At 36.3% G+C, this 25,300-nt stretch overlaps 1 protein-coding gene across 2 annotated transcripts in view; it reads left to right on the top strand.

Moving 5' to 3' along the window:
* Nucleotides 1-10,787: 10,787 nt before the first annotated feature.
* The window catches only part of B3GALT1 (beta-1,3-galactosyltransferase 1), a 494,130-nt gene continuing 479,617 nt past the window's right edge, over nt 10,788-25,300 (top strand). For both annotated transcript variants that reach the window (XM_053215225.1, XM_053215227.1), the window contains exon 1: nt 10,788-11,019. The gene's annotated coding sequence lies outside the window, so the exon portion shown is untranslated. The remainder of the gene's footprint in view (nt 11,020-25,300) is intronic.

The raw sequence follows: 25,300 nt of genomic DNA on the forward strand, positions 1-25,300 counted from the left end.
CTAAAGGACTTGCTTTGTACGATGCCCCATCCATGGCCAGCCAGGACTATCATCTGAGACTAGGTCAAATTTTAAAGAATCCATTCTGTTTTGCTTCTAAGTTCTGGAACCTCCCTCTACTGTACACTTCAGCCTTATCACTACCAAGATCATCCCTTTCATTGTCTTTTCCTAGTCGAACTCAGAGATTTCACTCCCAGACAGCTTTAAGGAACTAAGGTTGGCTTTATGAAACATGGAGCCATAAAGCCCCTTGGAAATGTTGGCTTGATACCTTGCTTACAGAGTTCCCAGCAGCCTCCCCAGGTGAGTAAAGAAGGTCACTTCCTGGCACGTGCAGGAACCTCAGGATATCTTGGGGACCTCGTGAAGAGGAATTCACCCAATTCTACAGGTATTGCAGGTCTGTCTGATGGCAAGTATTTGGCTTGGCTTCTGGCCTGGGGAGACTACTAAAAGTTCAACCTGGAGATTCCTTATGAAAGGTTCCGGCAAAGCAAACTTTAAAAGATCCTCATGATCAATGGCTATTCTTGCTGAGCTTATATAAATAATTAGGCCAGGTTTGTTAAGACTGGACTTGTTCTACAAATGCACTGGTCTCAATTTGGATATCTCTGGAAAGGGGGGATTTTAGAGAGAAAAACTATGTTTCAACAATGCACTGTTATGGATGTTAAATTCTAGTTCTGATTGTCTTTAAATGTTTGTTTGCCTAAACTAGACAACTTGAGGTAAACTTCAGAAAAATTGTCACAGTATTTCATGTATAGACAATCTTCTGTGCTGTTATTCTGTGGGGATAATAATAAGACCCCATGGGCATATGATTATTTAAACAACTGGAAAACGGGATGGATCTCTAAATATGCAAACCACATCCTCCCTAAACCTGATCTGACAATTACCAGAAACCCACCCCTTTCGAAGACTTGGAGGGGGACTTCACAGATATACAACCAAGCAAAGGATTCAGGTACCTCCTTGTAATAATCTGCACATATTCAGGATGGGTGGAAGCCTTCCTGACCAGGACAGAACAAAGTCGTGAGGTGGCCACAGCTCTTCCATGGGAAATCGTGCCTCAGTTTGGTCTGCCCTTAACCATACACAGTGACAACGGACCTGCATTTGTGGTGGACATTATACAAACCCTAACCAGGTGCCTCAACATTACCTGGAAACTGCAACATGCATCTTAGCCTTCTGAGGGTACCAACCCCTAGAGCTAAAGGGTGATGCCTGCTAAAAAAGATTTTAAAAAAGGCATCAAAGGGGGAAATGTTGGGAAAATAAGTAAAGTTATGTACCATAAGATGGCCGATGGGACTAACTTAAGCTCTAGTTCCTAGCTTAGAGACTTCTGGGTTCATCTTCCTGCCCTGCTTGCCTTGCACGCTAAATTACTACTAATGCGTAATGCGGAAGTAAAAGGCAATAAATTGTCCCCCATGCTTGTGCTCAGGACTCAGGTCTCTGCAAAAGGATCTCCTCTGAGCCCGCCCATGTAAAATAAAACTCCGATCCACCAAGATCTCTGAGTGCCACTTGGTTTCTCCACCAGCGATCCAGCTATTCCGTAACACCAGCTATTCCAAATTTCCCACCAACGTCCATTGATAGCTTGAAATTGTAAGTATCTTTATTAAAAAAGACCTTCAACCGCTTTTCAAGCTCTAAAAACATATTCATTTAAAGTTACATTTATAGATAAATGTCCAGCCCATAATTAGGAGGGAAGACAAGGTGCCTGGGTGGCTCAGTCAGTTAAGCATAGACTCTTGATTTCTGCTCAGGTCATGATCTTATGGTTTGTGAGTTAGAGACCCACATAGGGCTCTGCACTTCTCTCTACCTCTCTCTCAAAATAAATAAATAAATAAATAAATAAATAAGCAAGCAAGCAAGCTTTTTTTTTTTTTTAAAGGAGTAGGGATGGCATAAGAAGGTTTGCAAATAAAGTTAAAATATCATTATAGTAAATAGGACAATAGTTCCGGTTTCGTTGAACTTTTTATTGAGAATAAGAGTAACAGTAAATAAAAGGGGAGTGTTACTATGTGTTAGAGAATTGCTAATCATTTTACAGGCATTATATGAACTAATACTTAGTGAAACTAAGCCACACCTGGGTGGCTCAGTCAGTTAAGCCTCCAACTTCAGCTCAGGTCATGAGCTCACGGTTTGTGGGTCTGAGCCCCGTCTTGGGCTCTGTGCTGACAGCTCAGAGCCAGGACACTGCTTCTGATTCTGTGTCTCCCTCTCTCTCTCTGATCCTCCCCTGCTTGTGCTCTGTCTCTCTCTCTCTCTGTCTCAAAAATGAACATTAAAAATTTTTTTTAAGAAAACTATTAGAAAAATACTTGGCAAAACTATTTAGGAGGCAGATGTCATTAACATTTCCATTTTATAAGTTGAAGCCGAGAAAAAGATATAGGTTAGGTAATAAGTCTCAAAAATGAGTTTTTGATAGAGCTAAGAGTTCAACATCAGATCCTCAACAAAAAGTGTACGGTTTTTGTTTATTGGCTTTTAGTATTGACTGATTGAATTTTCATCTTTTCCCCCTCTGCTGAACAAACCCAGTAAAGGAAGTGAAATTTAAAATACACAGGTACCTGGGTGGCTCATTCGGCTACATCTGACTCTTGATTTTGGCTCAGGTCATGATCTCATGGTTTGTGAGTTCAAGCCCCATGCATGGCCCTGCACTGACAGTGTGGAGCCTGCTTGGGATTCTCTCTCCCTCCCTCTCTGCTTCCTCCCTGACCTCAAATAAATAAAAAAACTTACAAAAAATATACACACACATACACATGCACACACATATGCATATATATGTATATATGAATATGTATATGTGTATCTATACCATTAGAAAGGAGATTTCAGGTGAACAGGCACAGTGTAGTCTAATGGAAAAACAACTCCATTTTCCTCTTACTTTGGCTATAATTTCTGTCTTATGTAGTTTACTATGCTGTTTTATTATTCCATATTTCAGTTTAAATTGGGAAATGAAATAAGGGATATTTTAAAATCAAATCAGTGGGGTGCCTGGGTGGCTCAGTCAGTTAAGCATCCTATTTTGGGTCAGGTCATAATCTCATGGTTCATGAGTTCAAGCCCCACATTGGGCTCTCTGCTATCTGTGCAGAGCCCACTCTGGATCTCTGTCCCCCTCTCTCTCTGCTCCTCCCCTGATCATGCTCTCTCTCAAAAAATAAACATTTTTAAAATATAAATAAAATAAAATTTGAAAATCCTCCAATAAGTTTCCCTCCAGTTTAAAAATGAAAGTAAGAGATCTGGCTGCTAAGCAAAGCTTTTGGGGGTGGGGGGAGGAGAGGAGGAGAGTGCGGAGTTGAGTGCATTGCTACTATTAGATCTTTTTTAAAGCCTCATTTTAAGGTGATCGTTTATTTTCCATTTTTAGTTGGTGATGGGAAAATGACATCCTATACTAAATTTTCCCCTATAACTCAGATAGGATTTGAGAAATACATTATACCATCAGTGGCTTGGCAAATATTTATGATGGCTGATCATCTTCATGTATATTAAATCCTAAAAAATACCCCAAAATATCTAAAGCATGATTTCAGTATTCATAAACTCGAAGATTAACTCCTGTTTGAACTGAGGGCTTACACCTGAAGCCTTGTTCCTTCGTTCTTTTAGTGTCATATTAATTGTCATATTTATATCTGCAGCTTTACCAGTTGCAAAAGTAATTTACTCAGCAGGACCTAGCTTAACATCTAAGGGGCCATGAATCACAATCATGATTTTTTTTAAACTAAATACATTAATATTGTATTTCAAGAAACCGACTTCTCATAACTTATGATTGAAGACTATTAAATGTAACCTGGTCTACTTTCTTACACCATACACAAAAATAAACTCAAAATGGATGAAAGACTTAAATGCAAGACAGGAAGCCATCAAAATCCTAGAGAGAGAGCAGGCAAGAACCTTTTTGACCTTCACCACAGCAACTTCTTACTCAACACATCTCCAGAGGCAAGGGAAACAAAAGCAAAAATGAACTATTGGGTTCTCATCAAAATAAAATATTTCTGCACAGCAAAGGAAACAATCAGCAAAACTAAAAGGCAACCGACAGAATGGGAGAAGATATTTGCAAACAACATATCAGATAAAGGGTTAGTATCCAAAATCTATAAAGAACTTATCAAACTCAACACACAAAAAATGAATAATACAGTGAAGAAATGGGCAAAAGACATGAATAGACACTTCTCCAAAGAAGACATCCAGATGGCTAACAGACACATGAAAAAATGCTCAACATCACTCATCATCAGGGAAATACAAATCAAAAGCACAGTGAGATACCACCTCACACCTGTCAGAATGGCTAGCATTAACAACTCAGGCAGCAACAGATGTTGGCGAGGATGCAGAGAAAGAGGATCTCTTTTGCACTGCTGGTGGGAATGCAAACTGGTGCAGCCACTCTGGAAAACAATATGCAGCCTCCTCAAAAAATTAAAAATAGAGCTACCCTATGACCCAGCAATTACACTACTAGGTATTTTTCCAAGGGATACAGGTGTGCTGTTTTGAAGGGGCACATGCACCCCAGTTTTTATAGCAGCACTAGTGACAATAGCCAAAGTATGGAAAGAGCCCAAATGTCCACTGACGGATGAATGGATAAAGAAGATGTGGTGTATATATAATGGAGTATTACTTGGCAATCAAAAAGAATGAAATCTTGCCATTTGCAACTACATGGATGGAACTGTAGGGTATTATGCTAAGAAAAATTAGAGAAAGACAAATATATGACTTCACTCATATGAGGACTTCAAGATACAAAACAGATGGACATAAGGGAAGGGAAGAAAAATAATTTAAAAACAGGGAGGGGGACAAAACAGAAAAGACTCTTAAATATAGAGAACAAACAGACGGGTGCTGGAGGGGTTGTGGGAGGGGGATGGTGTGAATGGGTAAAGGGCATTAAGGAATCTACTCCTGAAATCATTGTTGTACCATATGCTAACTAACTTGGATGTGAATTAATAAATAAATTTTTAAAAATGTAACCTGGTCTATATTTGATCCTAGATGCTCCAGAATAGGAAGGTTAGATTCAGCATTAATCATTATTACTCACTTTTTCTTTCCTCTCATTTGCTTTGCTTTCTTTCTGGTTGCTTCTTATACATCCAGTGCTAGCTCAATACTAAATTAATGTACTATAGGATCCCCCCAAAATAGCAAGAGTTCAGAATTTCTGAGAATGAATAGATAATATATGAACACAGGAAAGATGAAAATTTAGAGTTTATGTATCTTAGAATTATATACCCACTTCTTTAGTATTACTCTGTATTCCTGAACCACTTTTTATGCGTGGCAGAATTAGTGTATGTTGTACACACAAGTAAATGTCCTAGTGTTCATAGTTACATTGACTTCCTCTTAAAAATTATGTAGACTGTTTTTTAATCTCAGTCATCTAAATGAGTTAGAAAGTATTCAACATCTATATTCTCTTATGCTTTTCAAATCACATTATAATTCCAAGAGCCCAATTCATTAACAATGAAGAGTGAAAAGATAAAAAATGACTTGTAAAAAAATTTAAGTTGATGATTTTGAAAAACTTAATTTGGAAAATGCATATATATCTAAGTTAATATTGTATTTTCACTTTCATTTTTGAAATAGGTGTGCCATAAATAGAAAAAAGTATCTAGATACTTTTTCTGTTTATAAGTTTTATTAAAATTTTGTTTCTCAGCAAATGCTGAAGTGTTCAAAACAGCAGGAACTGCAGTTCAAATAAACTAATAATAAATGGGTTAATGAATATTTGGATATCATATGTATGCAATAAGTGTTAGTTTTAACAGAAATGTCAAATACATACCACAAAAATAGTAAACAAGAATATGTACAAGATTTTCTATGTAGACATCAAAAGCAAACTGTTTTAGCAATGTGCAGCATTGTTTATGATTTAATTTTTTCTAATGGGATGCATTATTTTCACTGAACAACTTCTATTTGCACTGGTGAACCAGTATCTTCCTTGTAGAGTATATTTGTGTGTGTGTGTGTGTGTGTGTGTGTGTGTGTGTGTGTGTGTGTCTTTGGCCTAGGTTAAAAGAAAATAATTTAAAAATATTTAACCTCAATTACAGTTACGTATTCAACTATAGTTTATTTAGTCCCTATTATGTGCCAGGTACTGTTCTACTGAATGAGAATGCAGCAGTGTATAAACAAAGCCTCTCTCCTCATGGGATTTTCTTTTTAGTTGGGGTGGGGAGTCATAGGACAGGGAGAGGGGACAGGACAGGGCAGGAGGAGAGAAGCAACAATCATATAAGGAATATAATGACACATCAGGTAGTGTGCTATGAATAAAAGCAAAAGCAGAGGAAGGGCATAGAGACTTTTGGAAGAATGAGCTATAGCTTTTAGGTAGGGTGGGTAAGAAAGGTTTTTCAGAAGATGTGATGTTGAGCAGAGACCTGAATTAAAAGAAGGACCATGCCATGTTGTGTCTGGTGAAGAATCCTCCAGGCAGAGGGGCTTGAAAAGGAATGAGCCTGGTAGATCAGAGACACTTTGGTCAACTTAGTGCTACTGGAAAGAATGAGTAAGGAAGAATGGTAGGAGGTGAGATTGGAGAGGTAGGCAGAGCTGGAGATTGAGCCCTTTGTAAGCTATGGAAAGGATTATGGAGTTTTACATGTGAACAGTAAGAGAGTTTTGACTGGGAAGATGGGTTGATAGGTTTCTGGCTGCCAGGTGTAGAATTGACAATAGGGGGAAAAAGCCTGGTAGGGAAACCATAGAGAGGCTATTTCAGAGACCCACGAGGGAGATAATTGTAGCCTTGGAAACATGGGCTAGAAACGCCTCAGCTGTGTTCAGGCACTTCTGAAAATGAACTTTCTTGTTTGCTAATGTCTCACTTTTTATTCTGCGTGTTACATAAGAATAATGACAAAAACCAAGGTGCTGTGGACTCAGTGGGGAACAGTATTGTACACTTACCATGTATGTGCATTTTATTTTTCCTAAGGCAGCTTATCAATAATAAAAACACTAAAGGATTTAGTTATGTGAAAATTAAATATGCTGTTAGCATTTCCACCCTTTCTTCTCTTTAGATTTAATTTCTACTCTACAATATACCATTTTATATGCCTTCTTCTCTTCCTTTGGCTCACTGATCTACAAATTCTGAGTGGAGACCTACTCTGTGCTTACATACAGAATTGAATTGTGTACATAGATTTTATCCTTATTTTTTTAAATGTTTATTTATTTTGAGAGAGAGTATGAGTGGGGGAGGGAACAGAGGGAAAGAATCCCAAGTAGGCTCCATGCCATCAGCTGTCAGCGTAGAGCCTGAATGTGGGGCTTAACCTCATGACTGTAAGATCAGGCAGGACCCGAGCTGATGTCAAAAGCTGTATGCTCACCTGACTGAGCCACCCAGGCACCCAGGGATTTTAAAACTTTCTAATCAGTCTGGACTCTAAGTTGCAAGACAGAATTCCAATTCAAAATAACTTAGAAGAATTTCTTGGCTTCTTTAACTGAGTGACCCAAGGAATAAGTTCGGTTGTATCAGGATTAAGGTTTCAGCCAAGGATACGAAGGTATTCTATAACCCCACATCTTTGTATTATGGCTAACATCTGTGTAGTTTGATTCTCAGGCAGTTTCTCTCTCTTTCTCATACCTCACACTCCCACCTCCTCACACCACAACTGGCACTTTCCAAATTAAAGATGCCAGAAAAGGAGCGAGTCTCTTTTCCTCATAACTCTAGCAAAGGTCACAATTTGGGTCATGTGACTGAATTAATGTGATCAGAAGAGAGTGCTGCCTCACATTTGTTCTCTGGAACTACATATAAGGGCTGATCATGACCCTAACCAAAGTTGTTGAGGATACAAAAAGAAATTATATCCACTTCTTTTGAATCCCTCTATGGAGGGGGACTTACTGCAAATGAACTTCAGCTTTCTGGATTTCTTGGAAGCTACCACTCTGAATTTTTGGGTTACTTTTTGTGAGAAGAAGTGTTTAGAGTCCAAGTTAACAGAACAAACTTCATTATCATTTGGATGAATGGAAAAATTGCCCAATGGCAGTTAGATAACAATGGGCAGATCATTTTCTGTTAAACATAGCTTTCAACGATGATACACACATTAATTTGAACCACCCTTTCCATCACCAACACAAATTGCATGAAATTTAAAAGAAAATGAAAACATTCTTAAAAATAACAATGGGCTATAGTGCTGAAATCTGGGAGAGGACAGCTATGTGTCTACCATTTGAGTATATTTTTATCATCAAAAGAAAAATGTCTGAGAGATTGAGTTGCAATTTCAGTGATCTTGTGGGTCTGGGTAGAATCCAAGTACCTCCACAGGGAGATTCACTAGCTAATCATCCTCCCCTTGGGACTGAACTTATAAAAATCTGAACTTTAGGAATAAGTTTTTTTGGAAGCAAACTTGTCTTTGCATCAGTTGCAACCCACCTGCACATTATATGGGTGGCCTGGAAAACCACAAACCTTGAAATCAGATTAAGGTGGTTCAAGCTGGCTAGCATCTTGATTGTCTGTCAGAAGAAAATGAAAATCCTCTCTGAGGGAAATATCATCTTAAGCTTAAAATGTTTTAGTAAATAATTTTCACATATGATATTCAGTATACATTCTAATCAGATACACATTGACCAAGTCATCAAAATTGGCATTGTCAATGAAGGGCCAATGGTCAGCATGTACCTCCTGATACAGTGTTCTGAGAGGGAGAAAATATCATTTATGTAGTATTATAGTTCAGAATGTATAACTTACATCATTGGTAAACAACAGATCAAGCTTAATGAGGTCATTCTATTTAAAAGAGGGAGAGCCAGACTGTTGCTCAAATATATCAGTGTCATAAAAGACAAAAGATGTGGAAATGTTCCGAATTAAAGGAAATTAAGGAGTCATGACAACTAAAATCTATACATGGAAAAGATAAAAGAGAAACAAATGAGGCAGCTCAAAGTTATGGCTCTCTATGGTTTGTAGGTCTCTCATACATTTTTGTAAAACATATATCAGAACTTCTGAATTGTTACCTATGCAAAGGTGACATAGCAGAATTGAAAAAGAATCATACTGAAATTATGAATTGAAAATACAGTAACTGAAACTGAGAATTTGCTCAACTGGATATAAAAGAAGAGGGACTTACCAAGTTGAAAGTTAAGGCAGTAGAAGCAATCATCATTGTCAGATGAAGGTAAAGAAAGGAGGGTAAGAGAACAGTGGGAGGGCCTTCCAAATTTTTAATGGAGCTTAGAAGGAAAGAAAAGAAGGAAGCAGAAGCAATATTTGATGATATGATGCCTGAAAAATTTCCAGAACTGACTAAAAATTTTAGTCCAAAGATTTAAGGAGTCCAAAGAGTCCCAAGTAATTAAAAAAAATAGATCATGCTTAGACACATCACAATAAAATTATAAAACCAGTAGTGCAAGAGGAAAAACACAGCTTTCCTTCATAAATTAGATTAGAACATCTACAACACCAGTGGAAGCCAGAAAATAGTGAAATATTATAGTCCGTATAATGAATGAAAATAACCGCTTATCTATAAATTTATGCTCAATGGAAATATTGTTAAAACAACAGAACATAATAAAATGGAAAAAAGAAAAGAAAAAAATCGCCAAACAAAACCTGACTTCATCACCAGCAAACAACTGAAAAAGTTATTTTGTGTATGAGAAAAAATGATCCCACAGTACAGGAAACAATAAAGACCAAAAAAGGATGAAAAGTGTGTACATAAATTTAAATGAAATTTGGCATTATAAAACAATAATGAAGTTGAATAAATTGAATTGAGAGAATTACAATACACACCAAAAAATCATCTGAGTCAAGGGGAAATTAAGTGGAGTTAAATTGGCCTTTTTGGTCCTTGAACTGTCTGAAGAAGGACATACGACTTTGATACGTTGAGGATGTGTGCTATAATTTCTAGCATAAATCTGGGAGAATAAAAATTGCATAATACTGGAGGAAAAATGAAATGCTAACTAAACATTCACTCTAAAAGGAGACCAAAAAATAAAAATGGCAAATAATTATAGTACAATCAGAATAAATAGAAAAGATAAGATGGTCAAGTCATAACAGTATTTTGGTAATAACATAAACTGTAAATTGATTAAATGATGTCAGTCTCAGAGTTTTTTGGACTGTGTTAAAAAATGTAACGATGTAGAATTTACAAAGGAATATCTTTCCCCCCCCAAATATTCTTTTTTTGAAAGAGAAAGTTACCACTACTCACTGATTCTTGTGCAGGTATTGATGGCTTTTTTAAAGATAGCACATCAATTTAGGCATAGCTAATTATAAGAATTACACATCTATACATCTGAAAGAAATATCACACCAGTATTAATATTTAAAAATTATTTGTGATATAATCATGAGGAAAATGCAAATCAAAACCATAATGAAATAATACCACGCACTTGTTAGAATAGCTGTCATCAAAAAGATAAGAATCACAACTGTTGGTGAGGATTTGGAGAAAAAGGAACCCTTGTGGACTGTTGATAGGAATGTAAATTGGTACAGCCACTATGGGAAACAGTATGGTGGTTCTCCAAAAGACTAAAAATAGAACTATACTATAATCCAGCAATCCCACTTCTGGGGATATAGCTGAAGGAAATGGGAACATGGCATCTCTTTGATTCCAGCACTATTTAAAATAACCAAAACATGGGAACGATGTAAGTGTCCATAAATACGTGAATGGATAAAGAAAATGTGTCTGTCTGTCTATCTATCTATCTATCTATCTATCTATCTATCTATCTATGTATTTATCTATCGACACAGGTCTACTATCAGGCCATGAAAAAGGAGGAAATCCTGCCTTTTGCAACAACATGGATGGACCTTGAGGGCATTATGCTGAGTGAAATAAGGTAGAGAAGGACAAATGCTATGTGATATTACTTATATGTGGATTCTATAAAAACAGGAAGTAGAATGGTGGTTGCCAGTGGCTGGGGTGGAGAAAATGGGGAGATGTTGGTCAAAGGTATAAATTTCCTATTATAAGATGAATAAATTCTGGGGATATATGTACCTACTGTACTTAATAATACCATATTATATACTTGAAAGATACTAAGAGATTAGATCTTATATGTTCTCACCCCCTCCAAAGTGATTATGTAAGGTGATAAAAGTGTTAACTTATTGTCGTAACTGTATTTTGCAATATGCACATATATCAAATCAACATGTTGTACCTTGAATTTATACAAGGGTATGTGTCAATTATACTTCAATAAAACTGGAAAAATTCTTTGTGATAAAACATAAGATTTCATTCATATATACTATGCATACATAGGTTAGTTTAAAAGTACTACAAAGAACAGATATAGAAATGTACCATTAGACTATTACTATAGTTCAATTGTAGTTTTATTCCATTTGTCTGGCATATAGACAGACAGACAAATAGAATTTGTCTTTCTCACTCCCTCAAAGTATACTCAATTATGTGAAGCAATGTCTCAACATGATGATCTGGTAGAGTACTTTACTTGCTAAATGCTGCAACATTTTGGATTTATTGTGTCCTTGATTTTCCTTCTCATTCATGAAAAAGCCAGTATAGCATCACTTTTGCCATTTTCTATGTAGATCTCACTAAACTAACTCTCCCTCATGATAACTTGCTATATATTTTTGTCTGCGTATTCTCTGCTTCTTATAGAGAAGGGCATAGGGCATATTTTGAAGTCCATATCTCAATTTCCATACCATCTTTCAGTAAATTACCCAGTGTGATTTAAATAATCTTACAAGGACAGACTGTCCTTGGCTATGATCAACATGTTAAATGATTTAATGTAATAATTTTAATTTAAACATAAATAGATGTCTGTATATAGAAAGATTAAGGATATTTTTAGAGTCTCAATCCAGGCTGGATCTCCCAATCCAAAAGGACTCTAAGAACTCTGGTCCTCTGATAACTCGAATTAAGATGTCAGATAAAGTACCCCTCCAATGCAAAGTATTCAGTTTGTTGCTTTTTTAACTTTTTAAATTTTAATTTAATTTAATTTTATATTTTTGCCCTGGTTAAGGCAGGGAGAGATACAATTATTTGTTTACTCCAGCATTTGGATGCTGTCATATGGAATTTCTTGATTTGGGATTTTCTTTTTCCTTTCCTTTCCTTTCCTTTCCTTTCCTTTCCTTTCCTTTCCTTTCCTTTCCTTTCCTTTCCTTTCCTTTTTCCTTTCCTTTCCTTTCCTTTCCTTTCCTTTCCTTTCCTTTCCTTTCCTTTCCTTTCCTTTCCTTTCCTTTCCTTCCTTCTTTCTTTCTTTCTTTCTTCTTTCTTTTTTATATTTTGCATTTTTTTCTAATTTATTTATTGTCAACTTAGCCAACATAGCTTTAGGAGTAGACTGCCATGATTCATCACTTACATACAATACCTAGTGCTCATCCCAACAAGTGCTCTCCTTAGTGCCCATCACCTGTATTCCCCATCCCCCAACCCCCTGCCCCCATTAACCCTCAATTTGTTCTTTGTTTTTAAGAATCTCTTATGGTTCGCCTCCCTCTCTGTTTGTATCTTATTTTTCCTTCCCTTCCTGTATGGTCATCTGTTTAGTTTCTCAGATTTGGGACTTTCTGTGAAAGGTGGTGTCCACTCTTATTTCCCTCAGTTTTTCAGAAAATAATTCATTTGTGGATAATTGTTATGTGACAATTGAAATACTTGTGTATTTGATAGATACACAAAAAGTTAATATACTTAACAAAAAATATTCTTCTTTTTCAGGCTTGTCAAAGCCCAGGTTACTTGTAGTCACTTAGATTTTCTTTGTCCATGCCTTCCTTTGATGAAATAAAAGTGCCCTTCTATCCTTTGATTACATATCTGAAGTTCTGAAGTATGCAAAGAGTATCTCTTATGCTGCACCCACTAAAAATAGTGTGGCTTTGTCATTAGGTTAAAATCCTCAGTAAGATCATATCCTATTATGAGCATCACTGGTCGGGAGATTGGAGGGTCCTAATCTTTACAAAAAAAATGTTGTTAACAATATTAGCCTGATGTGCTTTTGAACTGAGCTTAGCAGTGAGTATTTAAAATACTTCCTATTTAATAAGTATAAATGCTGCTTGGCATTGGTTGTCATATTTAAAATGTGGAAGAGAAAAAAAAAATTTTAAGGAGAAGTTTTGGAAAAATTGGCCTAGATGCTGAAGAATCTAAGAGTCCTTTGGGAAGGGGAAAGAAAATTGTTTCAATGATGTCTTTGCCCTAATAATTTAACCTGGCTTCCTACCAGCACCAGACTCAAGTCTGTCACTGTGACTAACATATACAATTTTACTTTCACTTGTATGAACATTACAAGCTAATTGGTATGTTGTCAGTGTGTTCTTTAACAAGTATCCCTCTGGTCATATATGTTCACTAGCTCTTCTAGTAAGGACACAATTTGTGCCAGGAGTTGATGTATCATTTATTGAGGTATACTTGACATATACATTGTCATTTTTATTAAAAATACCTGTTTTGTCTTGGCTTGCCTGCAAATATGACACATTTTTATATGGACACATTTTTTTTTTGAGTGTGATAACACTGTTAACTTAGGCTGCTGAAATGTTTTGGTGCATTTATATGGATTAAAATAATGCTTCTATTTTATATTTTAAAACCCTTCAAGATTTGGGACCTTCTTTTTCTCATAAATAAAGGTTATAAGAGATGTTTTGCATAAATTATATGGATATATAATCTTATATCATAATAAAACTTCTTTAAATTTACATAAATGAGTTGTTACATATTGACTATTTAAAAAAATTTTTTTTTCTTAATGTTTTTATTTATTTTTGAGACAGAGAGAGACAGAGCATGAGCAGGGAAGGGGCAGAGAGAGAGGGAGACACAGAATCGGAAGCAGGCTCCAGGCTCTGAGCCATCAGCACAGAGCTCGATATGGGGCTCGAACTCACGGACTGTGAGATCATGACCTGAGCTGAAGTCGGACGCTCAACCGACTGAGCCACCCAGGCGCCCCTTGACTATCTATTTCTAATTAGAGAACTGTTTCATGATTCAGTTCAATGTGTCCATTAGATTGCAAAGTATCTCCAGAACAGGAATACTTACTAAATTCTCTCTCTTAAACATTATTAAAATAAATCATGCATATTTAGTAAGAACTCTGTTAAAGTGGTGTTAGTGATATATATCCATTGAGTCTTGAGACTTAATTGAAATATTAACCTTTTAAAAATGGAGAGCTTTTTCTACATAATAAAATATAAGCTGCAGAATAATAAACCATGCTTTTTGCTGCATGTCAACTCATGTTTAAAAGTCTCTTTAATATAGTGACTAAGTATAAATCTACCTACTATGAAGAGGATCCTAGAATAGTTGCTAACCCAGATACAAAATGAAGTGAGGATTTTTTAATATAGACTTGTTATGTTCTGTTACATGTCAATGAGAAACACTGGGCTTTTTCAGTCATAGATGGGATTCTTTGAGAGTGTATTACCCCATGGCCTATGGCATAATATTTGGTTTTCTGTAACAGAGGTAGAGTGAACAATAGTAGCTACCTTCATCATCCCCTACATTCTGGTCCCTTGTTTATTTTTGTTTTTTTTTAATATTTTTGTTTTGGTGGGCGGTTGGCGGGGTGTGGTGGCTGGCAGGGAGATCTTCAATAATCACTGAATTTTCTATCTAAAAAATGGAAAGAAGCAGCACTCTACCTCAGAAAAGTTTTATGAGGATAAAATGAGATACTTGTATCTTGAAAGTGCGGACTAACGTAATACTTTATAATTGCCATGAAATTTAAAATGTCTTTCTTCTCCCCCCCCCACCATCCTTCCATTGCCAAACATAATCCCATTTTAGCTCAGTGAGTTGAGCAGAATTAACTCCTTGCAGACTTGACTTCACAGCCTTTCTATTTACTTCCAAAGTTTATGATGAGAGATCTTTTAAAAATGTAATGATAGTTTTATTTCCATATGGTAAGGAAAAGGTTTCACTTGGCTTGATAAACGAGAGGGTATGTTTTGAAGCATTTCTATGTACTGTATCATATTTACTAATCTATTTTTTACCTATTAATAAACCGCAAGTGTTTTTCAGTACCTAGTCCATAATTCCTAATAGGATGAGAATAAATATACTACAATTGACCAGGATTTTCTTTCTCATGTAACCAGGCCTTGAAAATAAAGCAAAAAAAAAAAATCCTGAATTTCTAGTACAGTTGTGCTTTTACCAAGAATGTGAGAACTGATAGAGATGGAAGGGAGGGTGGGAGAGCTAGGGTATTGAGCGCACAAGACTCTATACCAGCTCTTTAGAATTTTTCTCTTTCTGGGAGGAAATGGTAAGGAATGCTTTATGCACACCTAAGTGTGAAAATGTATAAAAATAGCAAAAACTAAGTGGGGATGGGTATTAGATGTGCAAAAACTTTTGCCACAGAATTCTTGGATAATGCAATGCTTTCTGGCCCATCATAGGCAATTGGAAAACAATTATCACATAAACAGCCATCTTGCTAAATCCTTATTAAAATATGACTTAAAATATTTTGACATCACACTTGCTATGTAAAGAAGAGTGGTATCTGCCCTTTATTTGATTTCTGCCCCTAAGTTATTCAGCATTGGCCATGCTGGCACATGCCATTGCTGCAAGTCTTATCACTCTCCAGCTGAGGGCTTTCAGACCCCTTGCAGGGCAGACTGAGCATGCCCAGAGGTTATTGTACTCAGGAACATCTCAGTGAATAACATATTGAAGTCGGAGGTAAGTTCACAGCTTCCTGTTTCCGAGGTAGGATAAGTCTGAGGTATATTCTATGCTGTCTCCTAGCATTCCCTAGCAAGACAGTTGCCTAAAGCAGTAACCTACTCCCCTATATATCCTTTATTGACTCCCCTCCCCCATCTTTATCTCACTTTGGCACGCCCTTATTAGTGCTTTCTGACATCAGCTCCCAAATACACTACTACCACTCAAACTCTCCTCACAGGTCTAATTCTGGGGGAATCCAAACTAACAGAAGTACCTTCTGCAAAATTCTGTAGACACGAACAAGGGAAAATTTATAGCACAGGTACTGAAGGGATATACTAGTCAAATTTTTTGTTTATTTGGTTGTTCTACCAATTCCTAGTTTACGTCATTCCTCTGAGACTTGGTGATACAACTATTCCATTTCCCCAGGCCACTGAGGATTGACTGTGGAGGATGTCTTAGGATGAGAGGAATAAACAAAGAGATCAGTCCTAATTATTTCACTGTGAAGCAATATAAGCATTTAGAGGGCTTCATAAATAATGTGTTTGTGTCAGAGGATAGACTGAAACATGTGGGCTATTCCAGTATTGATCAAAACATAAATGAACATTGCAGACATGTTAGAGAGTCTGGATAATCAGCTCAGCTACCTGGGATAGCAGTTGAACAGACAAATGAGTGGGCAAATCCAGCTTTAGAGGGAAGCATTTGCTAATAGAACTCAGCCTACCTCCAGTGCCTGGACATTATGGAGAAGAAAAAGCTAGGGTGCTTTAACTCTTCTAATACAGTACAGTCACATTGTTGCTGGGGGTGACTTGAAGACACATTTAAAAGTATGTAAGCCTCCTGAGCACTCTGACCAAGATGATCTGGTGTACTCCTTGAAACCATAAAAAAGACACCTACCCTCTTATTTGAATTTCCAAAAGAAAGCATTATGTTCTCCTTGAGGAACATCACCACAATTTGGGGTGGATATAGATTTCATACTTACAATCCAGCATATTAACAAATTCCCTTAAAAAATCAAAAATCAGATAATTAAGGATAATGTTTGTCACAGCAATTATAGTAAAATAAATCAATACATCTTATGATTTTAATGTAAATGGTTGCTACTGCTTGTGTATAAGAACGATAGGATTTTTTCTAAACAAATTGCAGAATTCAAATTCTGAGATTATTTCACTTATTGGGAAACCTTTCAGAATTTATGGAAGATGAGTTTTCACCTTGCAAACTAGACTCCATTCCAACATGAAAACCTAAATCCATCATTAGAAGCTGAATGAAACTTGATAAAATGTTGCAAATATACTCAAAATCAGTTTAGTTATATTTAATACTAAAATTATTATCCTGTATGTTTCTTTTGTGATTTTAATATTCTGATGTTTACATTTAAAAAATTCTGCTAAAACCCAAATAATAGCAGACATTTGCCCAAGCAAATCTACATACAAAATAGATTTCCTGATTACTTGTGTTATGGGACCCATGAGTGAATCAGGTTTCTACCATTAGTCTGCTCTCTCCAACTAGGCCCTTATCCTATTAAGAAATTTGAAGTTTGGGAAGGGTGGGGAGAAAAAAATCCAACTGTGTCTCTGCAGTTATTTCCTATAAAAGGTTATGTTGTTTTTTAAAATGTTCAGTAAGATTTTATCATTATTTAATTTAACATTCGTTGACCTTAATTACCCAATTTTGGTTCGGAAATGCAAGCCAACCACACTCCTTGTCTAAGGAGAGGAAAAAAATTCCTTCTCCAGCCTCCTGGATTCCCTGCGGTCCCTGGGCTTTCCGCCAGCCTCCCTGGGGGATGCGCTGTGCCACCGTGGCAGGTAGATTCTGGTGTGCACAGAGGCTGAGAAAAGTCCCTCTGACAAGCCGAAAATTGGCCCCAGAAAGCAGCTGCAAACAGGACAACGGGTCCCTGGGCAGCCCGGAGGGTCTAGCCTGTCGTAGCCTGCAGGGTGCCATTCGCTGTCAAGAACACCTTTTTTGCCACCTTTGCTCTCAGAGAAGCTTGAGCCACTTCTATTTATAGCTGTGAAGGATGACTACCAGAGGTGGGTCAGACTGGCAATAGAGAATCCAGCGTTAGATACCGTTGCCTTGCTTTGTGATGGGTTTTAGGACTCTTTGTGAGGAATAATAATAGCGGGGGCAAAGTGAAGGCTGACCTGTTTTTGCTCATGATGTCTGTCTTGAGCACATTAGGGGTGAAGCTGCCATAATCTCCATGCCCTTGATCTCATTTCTACAATCGGTAGGGCTGCATGCAAACACCGCTAAACTTTTAGGAGGGCTTTCTAAACCTTCCATTTTTTTCCTGAATGTAGTTTACTTTTTGTAATTTTCTTCTCTGGGAGATGAAGTTTCTTTCCAGGAAGCCTAGGTGTCTTCTCACCTGATGGTCTGGAGATGGTACTTATGCACAAAAGCAGCAAAAGCAAAATTGTTTTCAGTTATTAGATACCTGTGCAGAGATGCAAGTGATAATAATTCCTTTCCACAGTGGCCATGGTAATGAGAAAATAGAAAAGCATAGAGGGTCTCTATGCCTTATGTTGAACTTTCTAAGAATTATCTTACAAGAATAACACACCACTGGCCTAATTACTTTTTTGACACAAGGGACAAAAAAAGAGCACATTCTCTTTAGTTCAAACAAAGAAGCTTATCTTCTTGTCATTTAAAAGAGGGACATACCAAGTCATAGTACATATGATGTTTGTAATTCATCAAGTATAGTTACTTAATCATATACAAAGAAAAGTCTTTTGATGATTAATAATCACGACTAATGGCGCCCCATGTTTCCTGTGTGCCAAGGCCCTGTGCTTAGGACTCTGGTAAAGCTACGTAGTTGATCCCAATAGGCTGGGTAGTAGATACATTAGCTCCATTTTCAGATGAAAACACTGTAGTTAAGTGACTTGGTTACTTGCATACTTTCTATTCCATACCTTGGAAGTGATCAAGTTATGATTTGAATCCAGATTAGTATAATCGTATGTTGGTATGATTAATCACTGTTCTATATTGCTTGCTATTTAATATATGTATACATTGCAAAATGATTACCACCATCAAGTTAATTAACACATCTATCACTTTACATCCTCACATTGATACCTTTTGTGTGTGTGTGTATTTGTGTGTGTGTGTGTGTGTGTGTGTGTGTGGTGAGAACACTTAAGATCTGCTTTCAGCAAATTTCAAGTGTACAATATGGTGTTATTAACTAGTCACCATGCTGTACCTTAGAACCTTATTCATCTTATAACTGAAAATTTGCACCCTTTGGCTTTTCTTTTTGAAACACAATAAAACTTGCCTTTTATAATGAGGTTGAAGAATGTTCTGGTATTATGAATCTTTTAAGTATTTCCCCATTTATGCAATTCTGGTTTATTTATTTAAACTTATATAAATTCTGGTTTATTTATATATTTATTTATGACATACTGGGTTATTTTTTAAGACTGTCTCTGTTGCTCCAGACCTAGGCTTTCAGGTTTATGCTAAAGCTGGACATTGCCATGCTTATGTTTAGGAGTGAAATCCACTTTCCTCTCTTCAGAATGTCTTCACCCCAATACATGAGTATAAAAGCATTTTCAAGGCACTTTAGGTAATGTTTCCTGTATAGATTATAAACTGATATGATGTAGCTATATTTTTAGAAAACAACATGTTTTTAAAAAATCAATTGAAAACATTTAATTGGATAAATGGAATGAAGCAATTCAGAAGTGGGCATTGTAGCAGTATAATGACTCTTGAAGAAAAATGTTTGTCTAACATTTGCTTTTTAGGTTAAAAGGAAGACATCCAAGTTTAAATCTACCAATCACCGTAAAACAGAATCCTTACTCTTGAATATCCTAAGCAATGAAAAAGATAAAGTCACATTTTTAACATAGTTTGGGAATCAGGGCAAAAAGGAAATCGTTTAAAAGATTGAAAAGAAAAATGAACTAAAGTCAAAAAGCTAGTATGTATTAAAATACAGAAAAAGCTAAAATAGAAGAAAAAAATTAAGCCAAGGCCTTCATGTCACTTTTTTAAAAGACTTTATTTTTTTAGAGCAGTTTTAGGTTTCTAACAAAATTGAGAGGATGGTAAACATGTTTCCCACATAACCCATACCCCCACAGATGCATAGCCTTCCCCAATTAACATCATTCACCAAAATGGTGCATTTTTTCAAACTAAGGATAAACCTACACTGACACATGATAGTCATCCAAAATCCATAGTTTACATTATGGTTCATTCTTGGTATTGTACGTTCTATGGGTTTGGACACATGCATAATGACATAAACCCTTCATTATAATATTATATAGGATATTTTCACTGTCACCAAACTCCTCTGTCCTCTGCCTATTCATCTCTGTGACCCCTCTTCCTGCAACCACTGATCTTTCTTTTTATTTTTTTTTTGTCTCTATAGTTTTTTCTGGAATGGCATATAGTTGAAACCATACAGTACATAACCTTCTTCAGATTGGCTTCTTTCACTTAGTAATATGTATTTAAGTTTCCTCCATGTGTTTTCATGGCTTGTGAGTGCATTTCTTTTTAGCACTGAAAAATATTCCAATGTGGATGTACCACACTTTATTCATTCACCCACCAAAGGAAAAGGACATCTTCGCTTGCTTCCAAGTTGTGACAGTTATGAACAGAGCTGCTATGAACATCTGTACAGGTTTTTCTATGGACATAAGTTTTCAACTCCTTTGGTTAAATACCAAGGACTGTGATTGTCTGATCATATGGTAAGACATGTCTACTTTTGTAACATACCAACAGACTGTTTTCTAAAGTGGCATTTTGCATTTTCATCAGCAGTGAGTGAGAGTTCATGTTGCTCATCTTCACCAACATTTGGTATCAGTGTTCTGGATTTTGGCCATTCTAATAGGTATATAGTGGTATCTTACTGTTGTTTTAATTTGTATTTCCCTGATGACATATCACATGAAATATCTTTTCATGTACCTTTTTGCAATTTGTATGTCTTGTTTGGTGGAGTGTCTGTTAAGGTCATTGGCCAATTTTTTAATCAGATTATTTGTTTTCTTTTAAAAAATTGTTTTTAATGTTTAATTATTTTTGAGACAATGCAAGAGACAGAGTGCAAGCAGTGGAGGGGCAGACAGAGGGACACACAGAATCTGAAGCAGGGTCCAGGCTCCAAGCTGTCAGCCCAGAGCCTGATGCGGGGCTCGAACTCATGAACCGTGAGATCATGACCTGAGCCGAAGTCGGACACTTAACCAACTGAGCCACTCAGGCACCCCTAGCTTATTTGGGGTTGTTGTTGAGCTTATTGTTGAGCTATAAGAGTTCTTTGTATATTCTGGGCAACTGTCCCTTATCAGATGTGTCTTTTGCTAATACTTTCTCCCGGTCTGTGGCTTGTCTTCTAACTCACTTGATCACTCTTTTTTCTTTCCAAGTTTATTGAAATGGAATTGATGTGTAACATTGTATAAATTTAAGGTGTGCATTGTGTGATTTGATACACTTCTGTCTTGCAGTATGATTACCACCAGAATGTTAACTAACACCTTCACCATGTCACTCTCTTAGCAAATTTCCAGTATAGGTATTGTGACCTATAATCACAGTTTTGTGGTTATTATGATCTATAATCACAATGCTGTACATTAGAGTCTCAGAAGTTACTCATTTCCTAGCTGGAAGTTTATACACTTTGACCAACATCTCTCCATTGTCTTCACCCATCAAGTCCTGATACCCACCATTCTACTTTCTATGAATTTGACTTTTTTTTTAGATTCTGGATATAAGTGATATCAAACATTATTCATCTTTCTCTGTCTGATTTCACTTAGCACAGTGCCCTCAAGGGCCATCCATATTATCACAAATGGCAGGATTTTCTTCTTTCTCGTGGCAAGATAAGAAGATTCCTGTGTGTGTGTGTGTGTGTGTGTGTGTGTGTGTGTGTGTATATGTGTGTGTGTGGGTGGGTGGGTGTGTGTGTGTGTGCGCGCACGCATCTACATTTACCACATCTTTATCCATTCATCTATAGATAGACACTTAGGTTGGTTCCACATCCTGACCATTACGAATAATACTACAATAAACATGGGAGTGAAGATACCTCTTTGATATCCTGTTTTCATTTCCTTTGGTTATATACCCAGAAGTGAGATTGCTGGATCATATGGTAGTTCTATTTTTAATTTTGGGGGGAACCTCCATACTGTTTTCCATAGTGACTGCACCAATTTGTATTCCCACAAAGAGTGCACAAGGATTGCTTTTCCCCCCACTTTCTTGCAGACACTTTTTATTTCTTTTTGATTATAGCCATGGTAATAGGTGTGAGATGGCATCTTATTATGGTTTTGATTTGCATTTCCCTAATAATTAGTGATGTTGAATACTTTTTCATGTATCTGTTGGCCATCTATCTGTATTTCTTCTTTGGAAAATACCATTTAATTCCTCTGCCCATTTTTAAATCAGATTGTTGTTGTTGTTATTGATTTATATTTGTTTCTAATATATTTTGGATATTAGTCCCTTATCAGATATATGGTTTGCAAATATTTTCTCTCATTCCATAGATTGTCTTTTCATTAGTTTGATTGTTTCTTACGATGTGCAGAAGATTTTTAGTTTGATGTGGTCCTTACTGTTGTCTTTGTTGTTTGTATTTTTGGCATCACATCCAAAAAATCATTGCCAAAGAACTATGCCAAAGAACTTTTTTCCTATGTTTTCTTCTAGGAGTTTTATGGTTTCCAGTTTCTCATTTAAGTTTGATTCATTTTGAGTAGTAAGTTAGGAGTCCAATTTCATTTTTTCTGTATATGGTTATCCAGTGTTCCCAGTATCATTTATTGAAGAGACCGTATGTTCCCACTGAATATTGTGGGGTCCCTTGTCAAATATTAGTTGTCTTTATATGTGGAGTTTATTTCTGGGCTCTCAATTCTGTTGCATTAGTCTATATGTCTACTTTTATACTAGTAATAGCTTTGTAGTACAGTTTGAAATCAGGAAGGGTGATGCCTCTACCTCTGTTCTTTCTTAGGATTGCTTTAGCTATCGAGGTCTTTGGTGATTACATACAAATTTTAGGATTAGATCTAACATTTCCTTCATTAAATTTATTCCTAAATTATTTTTTATTTGTGATGCATTATTTTTATATGAGATTTTCTGTGTTGGTTAACATATGATAATGTGATCCTCAAAATCTATTAATGTAAAAAGTTAAAGAAAATTTATAGAGTTACAAAGTTTTCTGTATAAAGTTAAAGAAAAAAGGATATTTATTGAAGTGAATGAATGCTGAAAAGTTAGTACTTACAATTCTTTTTTTTTTTTAATTTTTTTTAATGTTTATTTATTTTTGAGACAGAGACAGAGTATGAACGGGGGAGGTTCTGAGAGAGAGGGAGACACAGAATCTGAAACAGGCTCCAGGCTCTGAGCTGTCAGCACAGAGCCCGATGCGGGGCTCGAACTCACAGACCGCGAGATCATGACCTGAGCCGAAGTCGGACGCTTAACTGACTGAGCCACCCAGGTGCCCCTAGTACTTAAAATTCTATTATAGAAAATAAATCCCTGAAAATAGTCTTGAAAAAAATGTCTCAGCATATATAAAGTTACTGATTGTAGCATACAGACTATTAGATTAACTGTATTACACCATGAAGCTAAATATTTACTATATATATGATGTCTATTTTTTCTCTTTGTATTCTTTTTTTTTTAATGTTTTCTTATTTTTGAGAGAGAGAGAGAGAGAGAGAGAGAGAGAGCGAGCAGGGCAGAGGCAGGAAGAGAAGGGGACACAGAATGCAAAGCAGGTTCCAGGCACCAAGCTGTCAGCACAGAGCCCAACGCAGGGCTCAGACCCACGAACTGGGAGATCATGACCTGAGCCTAAGGCAGACACTTAACTAACTTAGCCACCCAGGCGCCCTGCCTATATACTTTGAATCCCATGTTCCCACCATTTTCACCTTTAACATCTCCTATCATTGCACAGAGAAAATCAAAGTTAGGAGCAGAAGATCTTCAATATCCAGATATCACTTTTACTGAGATACCTGCATTTCCACCAAGTCATTGATCATTTAACAAGGTCAGGGTGGAGGAAGCATCCTTCCACTTTGCTGTCAAGATTTTGCTTTCATATTTTATCAGGAATCTTATCTCTCTCTCTACTGATGCCTCTCATATGTTTAAAGATTTTCTATCTTTAAAACAATAACAGAAACAAAGTGCCTGTGTATCCTATTTCCCATTTTAACAGCTACACCTTTCTCTCTCCTTCCACTTATAAACATGTCAAATGACAATGTAAACTTGGGTCTATTTTCCCAACCTCTTTGTACCTTTCAACCAATTATAATCCAACTTTTGTAGTTACCACTCACTTAAAGAAGACCTTTCAATGAGGGTACCATTAACATTCAAGGGGCTAATATACAAGGCACTTGATCCATTTCTTGCTTGAAATCTCGGCATCATCCAATAACTTTGGCCATTCCTTTCTTATTCAGAAACTCTTCTGTGATATTTAAGACACTACAGTATCCTGGTTTTCTTCATAGGATTTGGTTGCTCAATCTGTTTCTTTTGTAGCTTCTCTTCTATTGTCAATTTTTTACATGACAAAGTGATATTTTAATTTGCTCAATCATTCTTCATTCTACTAATATTTAATAATCTACCTCATAACCAGACACTTTCCCATGGCTGAGTGGTCTATAAGTACCTCAGAGAATCAGGACAATTTCTCGTTCTTTGCTCGTTCTTTTGTTCTTTCTTTTTTTTTCTTTCTTTCTTTCCTCCTCTCTCTGCTTCCTCTCTCTCTCTCTTTCGTTCTTTCTTTCTTTCTCTGCCATGTCTTACCTAAAAAATCTGACTCAAAATCTGGCATTCAAAGTAATTTAAGTGCATCACTGTGCTATATTTTTCCTGTAATATAACAGACAATTTTACAGCTTTTATATGCACATTAATAGTGACTAGGTGGCAGAAGGTTGAAAAAATAACAGACCAAAAATGGAAAAACTAAAATTATGTCCTTGTGCTTCTAAGGACATGGTGATTTTTTTTTCTTTTTCCCTATTTTTGTGGCAAGCATTTACATTGTTAAAGGATGATAAAATGCCATTTTATAAGATTGCATTTTCTCTGAGAGGATTGGCATGCAAAGCTATTAGCTATTTTATTGTATTAGACTTGAAAACAATAAAAAACACACTTTTAGAATAAAATAGCAAGGAAATTGTTACTTCTTATTTTTCAAACATTGAATTGAATGATTTAAAATTAAATTTATTTTGTGCTAAGGAAAAATGTCT

The sequence above is a fragment of the Acinonyx jubatus genome, chromosome C1 (genome assembly GCF_027475565.1).
Source record: "Acinonyx jubatus isolate Ajub_Pintada_27869175 chromosome C1, VMU_Ajub_asm_v1.0, whole genome shotgun sequence".
In the NCBI taxonomy this organism is placed as follows: Eukaryota; Metazoa; Chordata; class Mammalia; order Carnivora; family Felidae; genus Acinonyx; species Acinonyx jubatus.